General features: G+C 33.5%; 1 long non-coding RNA gene across 1 annotated transcript; it reads left to right on the top strand.

The window, feature by feature from the left end:
* The first annotated feature begins 464 nt into the window (after positions 1 to 464).
* Positions 465 to 2,948, top strand: LOC120162919. The gene is made up of 4 exons (XR_005519593.1): positions 465 to 660; positions 864 to 895; positions 1,045 to 1,090; positions 2,283 to 2,948. It is a non-coding gene; the product is annotated as an uncharacterized LOC120162919 (long non-coding RNA).
* Positions 2,949 to 10,200: the final 7,252 nt, after the last annotated feature.

Genomic DNA, 10,200 nt, shown 5'->3' with positions numbered 1-10,200 from the left:
GCCACTAAATGGTAACAATAACGACATTTTTCAATAACGACGCTAAAACTCATACTTTAGTGGCGTTTATTTGACAAACATCGTTACAAATAAGTACTTTAGTGGCGTTTGTTTAAAAACGCTACCACAAAATAATTTTTTAGTGGCATTTTTAAACAAACACAACAATTGGGCACATATATCGTGGCGTTGTTAGAAAAACTCCACAATAGGGTATATATATCACGGCGTTTTTAGACTATCACCGCAACAAATTGGTACTTTAGTGGCTTTTTTACACAAACGCCGCTACACAATTGTAATTTAGTGGTGTTTTTAAGAAACCGCCGCAATAAGTTTTTATATATAGTGATATTTTTAGACAAACGCCGTGATATACATATACTTTACTTGCATTTTTTAAGAAACACCGCTATAAAATGATAAATGATGGCGTTTATGTCTACAAACGCCGCAATGTTTAATAAAATCAATATCGAACGAAACCCTTTCCCCTTTCCATCTGTTCTCACGGTCCCCTTTTCTTATTACCCATCTCCGCCAGATATACCCAAATACCCAAGAAGCTGCTGTTGCTCATCGCCACTCGAAGCCGTCAAGGCCTCCAACATCACGCCATCAACGCTCAACTCTCTGCCATCGTTAGTGCTCTTACTTACGGTAAATTCTCCAGGTTCCTTTTTATCAAATCTATTATCCTTTTAGATCTGTTTCCGATTAGGTCATTGTATGGAATCGTGAGTCGGATTCGTAGATCTAGATTTCACTCGGTCTTTTTCTTTAGCAATTTGAACCATTTCTCTAATTTTACCAACTCATCTATGCTTTACTCCTTTTCATTTGCGCTTTACCTATGCCTGCAGGATTTGTGCCTCTTCCACGCAATTCGCCTTCTGTAAGTTTGTTATTTTTCCTGATTCTAATGCTAATGTATTATTTTATCAAGTTAAAGTAGTAAATGCGCTAATCAATTTTTATCTCCAAGGAATTTGTTTAGTCGTAATAATTAGTGCTTTGAATTTTCTTATATGGGGTTCGGACAAGACATGTAGATAACCTTGTGAGAAAATTAGGACCTACTCTACCAAAGGTTGGTTTTTCATTATGCTCCTTTATTTCTGTATTGTTTCTGAAATATGATGCTTTGAATTTTTATCATATGTGATTGGTGTTGATGAGGCTTGAGTTTCTTTTTGCAATGAAATTATTCGATGATGATTAAGTTGCTATATTCTTGTGTTAGCTGTAGATTGTTTGGGGATGTACATTGGGTTCATTGTAGATCGATTTGCAGAAATCTGGACATGTTTTCTTTTGGCTTAAGTACTGAAAATTAGTCTCTTAAATCTTACCAATTGCTGAGACTCGAGACAAAAAATATATGCAGGAATCTAAACTTCAAGTTTCAAAATTTACCTATACCAGTCCCCGCACAATTTCCTTTTTCATCAAGACTATAGATGCTATGGTCAAGGAATTCACATAGCACTAATATTTTTATATTGTGTTCTGTAATCCATGAACGATACTAAGAGAAGTGAGAATGGAAAATGAAGTTAAATCCTTGCTTGGTTAATTTGAGACAGATAAGACAAGCTAGAATATAACCTTTTTTCACCTCTTGATTGGTGGCTTTATTGTGTATCAAAAAAATGAAATGAACAAACTTTTTAACTGTATGATCAAGAACATCAATAGTTCAGTCATATTTCAAATAGAATAGATTTATGTTTGGTTCTCTATTTGAAAACAAAATAAGAATGACAGGGAGTTAAATAAAGGTGAAAGACAATATGATGTCATTGAATTGTGCAGGGAAAGTACTTTCTAATTTTTGCAAGAGCTTATGTCTCCTATTATGGTGCTGTCACTTCATTACTTATCATTGTCCTTCACCCAAGTTCTTTCAAAGTCTCACTTGAAAAGAAATTTCACATGCCAAAAAGTCCATGAAGAGTCTTTCATATTTGTTCTTATTACACTTTTATTTCAAATGAATCACTGGCTCTTTTTTATCTTTGATAACTATTAACGCCTAAAAAAAATCTAAGCAAGAATTAAATATATTGGTTTGGGGCAAAAGCTTTTTTCTCAATAGGCAGGAAATAAGATTTGTTTTTTTTTCAAATTAAACAACATTAATAAGCAAAAAACTATGATTTGGCATTTTAATTATGGGTAGTAGATTCTGTACTTTGCTTCTAGCTTTTGAGGGCTTATGCTCCGACCTGCAGTTTTCCCTTCTCTTGAATCCTTTTTTCTTTCTTTTCTTTTTTATATAGTTTGGAGAAACTGAAATTTGCCGCCATTAGTAGCAGTGTGCCATATTCTGCATCTGTTGGGTGTGAAGGTAATACCATGTGGCCTAAGGGTACCATCTATCTTTGCTAGTATATTCTCTTGGGTTTGTACTAAAAAACTTCTGGTTAGATCATATGTTCGCTAATTATTAGCAGTTGATCCCCTAATTTTAGTCTCTTACGCATTAACACGTGTTTGTTGTAGCATCTCCTCCCTTTATCCATTAATTTGTAATCTAATGTGAATACCTTAACTTGTTTTTACAGTTATCAGTTAACCACATTAATAGTGAAAAAGGTCTTCGCATGCCAAAAACTTATGGAGATAGATGAAGAGACAATGACAACAAAGTGCAGGAATATGATTATGTAGATAACTTTGCCATTTACTAACGTTACTAAAAGAATTCTATATTAGCCGATTAACAAAAGTGATTTGCATTGAAGTATAATATTAATTATAAATGAAGGATTAAATTATATCAAACTAAAGAACAATGACTAGCGTAGCATAGATCCGAGTCTAAAAACCAACAATAGAGGTATATGGTTTAAGCTTAGTTCCTAATATTCACACTATGGATGAACCATATGTATTTTCTTCTCAAGTGAAACAAGTTTTTTACTATCACGATTGATGGATGAACCATATGCATTTTCTTCTCAAGTGAAACAAGTTTTTTACTGTCACGATCCAATGGATGACGGTTGGTATGTTGTGCTCCGTAATACCCCTAGAGACTTGATAGACATTAGGGATTGAAGTAGAGATGACATTGAAACAATATTAGAATCTTTACCTCTAGTAGCACAAACTTAGATGAAATTATCACTATTGCAATACAATTTCAATAGGTTCGGGAGGACGTTGATGAAGATATTTATGACAACTAATATCACATAAGAATGTCGTAAGATTTTATATCTTAATTTATTTATTTATAATGTTTTAACTTTTAAAATGTTTCCTTTAATATATTCATTAATTAAACTGTTTTCTTACTAAAAATGTTGTTTGTTTATTACATATATCATGCCGAGGAGAAAAATAAGTGATTTGCGGATTGTTCGAGCTTCTGAAGAGCATGAACAAACAAATAACGAGGAATCAAATGTTGTTGACTCTTCGGAAGTTCCTATAACTGTTGAAAAAGCTGTAGAAATTCAAGGTAATGTTCGACACTTTATTTAATATTTTGTTCATTTTGAAAACTTACATTTAATAATTTCTTATATAGTTGAAAATGTTGGAACACACAAGACTAGAGGACATACAACGTTGAAAGAATTATACCGACTTCCTCCTGGGCACCGTGTCAACGTTTTAAGAAACGATGTCGGTCAACCTATTGGCCCAGAAACACATCTTCTATCCGATTACTTAGGCATAGTTGGACGTAATGCTAATTTTTTACCGATCAATTATGAGTCATGGCGCGAAATGCCTAATAGTAATAAAATTCAGGCTTTGGATTTTGTTAAGGTAATAATGTCATTATAATAGATACTCTATAACAATTCAATAGTAATTTATACTTTGAACAGTTATTTGCTGTATAGGAGAAATTTTCTTTAGAGGTCTCTGATGATTATTTGAAGCAAGCGTTAGGGAAGAGATGGAGAGACCACAAGAGCTCATTAAAAAAGAAATACTTCAAGAATGATCTCAACCTTGAAGAGAAGCTATAGACTGTCCCACCTGGAATGCTCATGTATCAATGGGAAGATATAGTCAAATTTTGGAGTTCACAAAAAGGACAGGTATGATGTATTTTTCAAAAATAATTTTAACGAATTATAATATATTGACTTTATAAGTGGTTGTTTTAAATTGTAGGACCGAGAGTATGTTGGTGTTGGTAGTAGGCAACAACAAAAGTTTACTCACACGGCTAGATCGAAGAGCTTTGCTTGTATAGCTAATGACGAGGTATTATAGATTATTCACATAGTTATTTGTATTCCATGTATATACTAACTCAAATTAATTATATTATGGTACATTGTAGGAAAATACATCTGGTTCTAAAGTTGGCCGAATCAAATTCTTCGACATGACACATACAAAAAAAGATAGCACTCCTATGACTGCTGAAGTTGCAAAAATTATGGTACATTTATTGGATAGAGAGGATTTGAATTATGTTTTATTTATATATGTAGTATGCCATTTTTATTTGAATTAATTATTTACTTTATTATTAGGAAAAATTGAGGGAGAAAAGGGCGGAGTATGAAGCCATGTTTTATTTATATATGTAGTATGATATTTTTATTTGAATTAATTTATTTATTTTATTATTAGGAAAAATTGAGGGAGAAAAGGGCGGAGTATGAAGTTACGGCTTCAAGTCATGGTCTTGTTAATATGGATGACATTGAAAATCAAGCTATTAATGACGTTTTGGGTCCTGAAAGATATGGTCGGGTTCACTGTCAAAGATCATTCGTTACTCCCATTAAATATTTTGGATCCAGTTAATCTCAGTACATGTCATCACAGTCTCAGTCTTCCCAATTAGAAGTTAGTCGTTTAAAACAAAAAGTTGACTGAAATGGATCAATAAAAGGCTAACATGAAAGCCGAATATGAAGCGAGAGCAACAGCGAAAGCAGAGAGAGAAGCAGCATATCAGCAGAAATGTAAAGAATTTGAAAATCATCTAGAAGCTATGATGCAGATGATACAAAAAGCGCAACCTCAAAATCCACCATCTAGGTCTTATTTATGTTATATGTTTTGTTAATGTTACTAAACAATGTTTAACTGCATTAACTGCATTACTATTACGTTAATGTAAACTTTTATTTATTATAATGGATTTGATGTTGGTTTTTATGGAAATAGATTTTGTCGTTATAGATGTCATGTTTATTGGATAATGGAACAGGTTAAAAAAAGATTTGGGGTAATCGAAGAAAAAAAATTAAATTGTTGTCAATTCTGTGTTCATTAGCGGCTTTGTAATAAAAAACGCCGCTAATTAACACAAACAATATCGGCGTTTTACATAAAAAAACGCCACTAATTAACACAAACAATATCGGCGTTTTACATAAAAAAACGTCACATAAAGTTTAGATAATATGCGGCATTTGTATCGAAAAACAAACGTCGCTATAAACCAAACCTTCTGCGGCGTTTGTATACGAAAAACGCAGCTAAATATCTTAACCTTCTGCGGAGTTTATAAAAACGCCGCTATAGATATAGACATTTTACGACGTTTGTATCCAAAAAAACGCCATTGTATATCTCGACTTTTTGCGCCGTTTGTAAACGTCGCTATATCTCTTCATCTATTGCGGCGTTTTTTATTATCAAACGCCGCGAACTTTAGCAGCGCTAGTTTGCCCGATGCTTCTTGTGGCATTTTTCATATCGTCACAAGTGTTTTTAGTGGCGCTTAAAAACGCTGCTATAAGTTAAAATAAACGCCGCAAATGCTTTTTTTGCTGTAGTGATGTTGATGTATTATTTTCCATTGTTTAGGTTGCCAAGGATTAACTATTTTTAAAGGATTACACACCAATCTTTACTTACTCAAAGCCTCGTCTAGATCACTAAGATGAATCCTTTGAGAATTAGGTGTTCATCCATTCAAGCACTTGTTCTTAACAGGAGATGTCGTCATATCCTGAAAAAAAAATTAAACTTATTATTATTTTAAATAAAGTGATTATTCTATAAATTTTTATAATTAAAGAACTTAACAAAAAATATTTTACAATAAGGGATTACATGTATAGTTTAACTTTCGGTTTTTAGTAAAGTACACATATGGTATCGACTATAGGGTATTGTTTTGTTGAGTCATTCGACTATTAAAAGTTATAAAATGATCATCGATTATATGGCACTATTTTGTTAGTCTCCGACTATTAAAAGTTACAAAATGATTACTTGACTATTCAAATGTTCCAAGCTCGTCTTTTTTTCATTAAAAAATTGACATCCGTCTGAGTTGGATGTTAACATGCTAAATGAGATATGATAAAATCATATTTTAATGATATTTACTAGCTATGTAGCATGAGTATGACAACTTAGTGACGTACCAAGTACTCGATACGTCACCGATATGGGTACAAGACGGGTACAATGTAGGTACGTAATGGAGACGTTTTATGTTTAAGGGGGTACGACTGAAATTAATTGGGTATGCCAAAAAGATTTTCGGGGACGTATCAAGGAGGATATTTGATCTTCACGCATGCACCCACAATTATTTTTAAGATTTTATTCGGAAATGAAAAGTTAGCAGACTAGATATTAATTGGAAACAAAAAGTTAGTAGACTAAGTTTGGTGCCGAAACTCTATTGCTCCAACATTTTGCTTTCAAAGTGTTTGGACAACCTACTTCATCCTCTTGGTGTGAAAGAAATTGTAGTATTTATTCCTTCGTCCACTCACTTAAGAATAAGTTAAATTCAAGTTGTGTTAAAGATTTGATTTACATCCGCTACAATCTCCATCTTTTTATCAAAGAATTCTAGTCACTATGAACTTTAATGAATATTTATGGTTTTTTATGTCTTCTACAATTTTAAAATTTACTTTATATTTATTGTACCATTCCCATCCCCGTACCCTATAATTTTAGAAATTATCGTTTTTCGTCCCCGTACCCATCCCCGTACCTGTATCAATGCAACATAGTTTACAAATACCATTGTTGCTTTCAAGCATTGGCTCGACGATATAATATTTCAAGCACTAGCTCAATGTCATAATATAAACGAAGTGTTGATCCAAAAAATACAACTCAAACAATTTTGGATAAGATTTTTATCATATCTTAATTAACATGTTAACGTCCAAATCAAACGACCACTGATTTTTAACAGAAAAGGACAAGTTTTGATAATATGAATAGTCATGTGACCATTTTGTAACTTTTTATAGTAAGGGAACTGAACAAAACAACACTCTATAGTTAATGAACCATTTTGTAACCTTTTATAGTTAATGAACTAAAAAACAATGTCCTATAAATGAGGGATCATTTGTGTAGTTTACCCCTATTTTATCTAATCCAATTCCTCGTCATGCTTGGTCGATCCTCATGAGCAAGGTTTTTCGGTAAGGTCATTTGTTCATCAAGACTTTCTTATTCGGTCAAGGTCAGTTTTATTTTCTTAATTTTTCTTTTGATCGCTCTAATTCTCTATATTTAAACATAACTTCTTCAATGGATCTGTTTAATTTTGATTTCTTGTTCGATCAACCAGTCGAATGTTCAAGATAGATTTGTTTCCGTCCACGGCTACTCATCTATCCCCACATTCTGCCACTTGCCGGAGGCGGCACACTAAAGGCTTCAGGTTTTTTCCAGTTTCTTTCTTTTTGGAAGAAGCATTTAGTCAACTCTCAGGTTCTTTTTCTGCAACTCTTCCTTTGTTGTCTGCTTACTTCCTTTTTGTTTCTTCTTCGAATCCAGTATTGTTAGGGTTTCTTTTCATGTACTTGAACTCTTCTTTTTCCTTTTTTGTTTTTTTAGCCTAAATCGAATGGAACTCATAGCTGAGAACCATAACACTAAACTCCCAAGAAAATCCCAAAACCAAACACTCTCAATCCCCAACAATCTCCAACCCCAACGCTTCCCCACGCATCATGATGTACCCGATGTTTCCCCAACTGTTCGAACCCTCTGAGACCTCCTTACCCATGTTTCTCCTCACGATATTGAATCTGCGCTCTCCTCCTCCGGGATCATCCCCACTTCCGATGTCGTCCGACAAGCCCTCAGATTTTCTTACAATCAACCTTCCTCTGCCATCAAGTTCTTCCGGTGGGCCGGCTCAATGCAATTGGAAGTAGGGAGAAATTGGTGGCTCGTTTCTAAAAACAGCAATCATCACCGCAGCATACTTTGCCACATCGAAGCATGAACTGTTTCCCCACGAAAAAGCAGCAACATCCGGCCTGCAAATATCAATATCATCATCATCATCATCTTCTTCTTCTTCTTCGAAGAGTCGAAACCACATAATTATGATAGTAATGTTATGTTGAAATCAATATATATACCTTGGGGATAAACAGCTTGTTGGAATGTTCCCAGACGAGCACCGGCAGTTGCATTGGCGCGCAAAGCAATTGATAAAACCAGTAAGAGCCACATGAGATGAGTCACAGTGGTATGTCCTTTGTCCATGGTCTCTTGTTTTCTATAGCTCCTTGCGTGATGGTCCAAGTACCCGCATCTCTTTCACCTCTATTTATACTAAAAGTTGGGTCACTTGGTAAACAAAGCGTAGTCAGAAAGCGAGGAACTTTTTCATTTCAATGACCTTTTTTATTTAGCCATCTAAACTCACAAGCTTGTCTTGGCATGCAACTTGGGTTGCAATTTTTGACCAAGATTCAGCTCATTCTTTGATAATCCTTTCATCTATATATATATTTGTGTGTGCGTCTGGTTACACAATATAAAACTCTTTTAGTTTGACACAAATTTAATATTATTAATAGTAGAAAATGAGAATATATTTACCGGAAAAAAATAAGGACCCAATCTCGATCATCTATTTTCACTCATCAAACAGGCCTAAATCTGTGTAAAACTAAAAGAGTTTTACATTATGTAACTGGATACTACCCATATATATATATATGAACTTTAAGTATTGTATCGTTTATAACACTTAACTTTCAATTTTATCAATTATAGCATTGGACTTTGATTTTTATTTCAATTATACCAATGAACTGTTAAATCATTAACGACACGATAACATGGCTGATGGTTGTCGACGTAAACACTTCACCAAAGCGACGTCGTTTTGATATGGCTGTTAACAATTTAGCGGCGCAGTGATATAATTGAAACGAAAATAAAAGTTTAGTACTATAAATGACAAAATTAAAAAGTTCAGAAGTATAAACGATACATCGCCTAAAGTTTGATGGTATCTAGTCGAGTTTAACCTGAACCCATTGAGAGATCTCACTGATAAAAGAGAATTTTATTCTTTTTATAGATTCTAAATTCGAACAGCTGCATCTATATTATGTATATACATTATTAATAAATTAAAAGTATCTGAAACAAATTGTATCTTATAATCACCCCGACTATTAAAAGAAACAATCTTATGAGATCGTCGTTGCACCAATGTAAGTGGAAGAAATGGTGGCAAACAATATCAATAAAATATCAAGGATTGTTTTTATTTAGGTCTACACTAGGACCAATACTGTGACAAATTGCAGAAGAAAGCAATTTTTGTGGGGATACATATGCTTTGAATCTACCGCTTACTTTTGCGCCTAATGTTATAAAGCATTATAACATGAAATTTGAAAGTCAACGATTTCTGTGGGCTAGATTTTGAAATATTTGGTTGGGTTCTACTCCATTTCGCTTCATAGACCTTGTCATGAACATATGCCTTGTGTCGACTTATTACAAGCATAACTAATAAAATTAGTCTAATTAGATAAACATAAATATTTTAATAAAATATTATAAAAATTTATACAACAATCAACAATCTCTAAAACAAGTGGTTAAAGCTCTCAGTTGACATCTCTTTCGGCACAAATATATTTTTTTGAGTGGGAAGAGGGCAAACGCCTCACTAACCAGGAACAAATTTAACATAAGGAGGGCCCTGAATATCTCTTTCAACTATCGACAGGATAGAGTTTGAAGCGACGAAAATGGTGTGCGTCAGATAATCATGAGGGATATCATATTTGGCCATTCCACTGGCATCTGACATGAATTATGAAAGTACAAGAAGTTCGAAAAAAATTTTAAATTTGATGAAATACCTAAACTCATAAAAAATTAATTCTTCACATCGACAAATAAGTTGTCCACCTTCATAATAATCCCCGCCTCTTTCGCGACATCCCTTAAAAGGGTATTATTCAACAATGATTACCA

The sequence above is a fragment of the Hibiscus syriacus genome, unplaced genomic scaffold, assembly GCF_006381635.1.
Source record: "Hibiscus syriacus cultivar Baekdansim isolate YM2019G1 unplaced genomic scaffold, ASM638163v2 tig00111410_pilon, whole genome shotgun sequence".
Taxonomy (NCBI): Eukaryota; Viridiplantae; Streptophyta; class Magnoliopsida; order Malvales; family Malvaceae; genus Hibiscus; species Hibiscus syriacus.
This window is presented reverse-complemented; position numbering and strand designations above follow the sequence as displayed.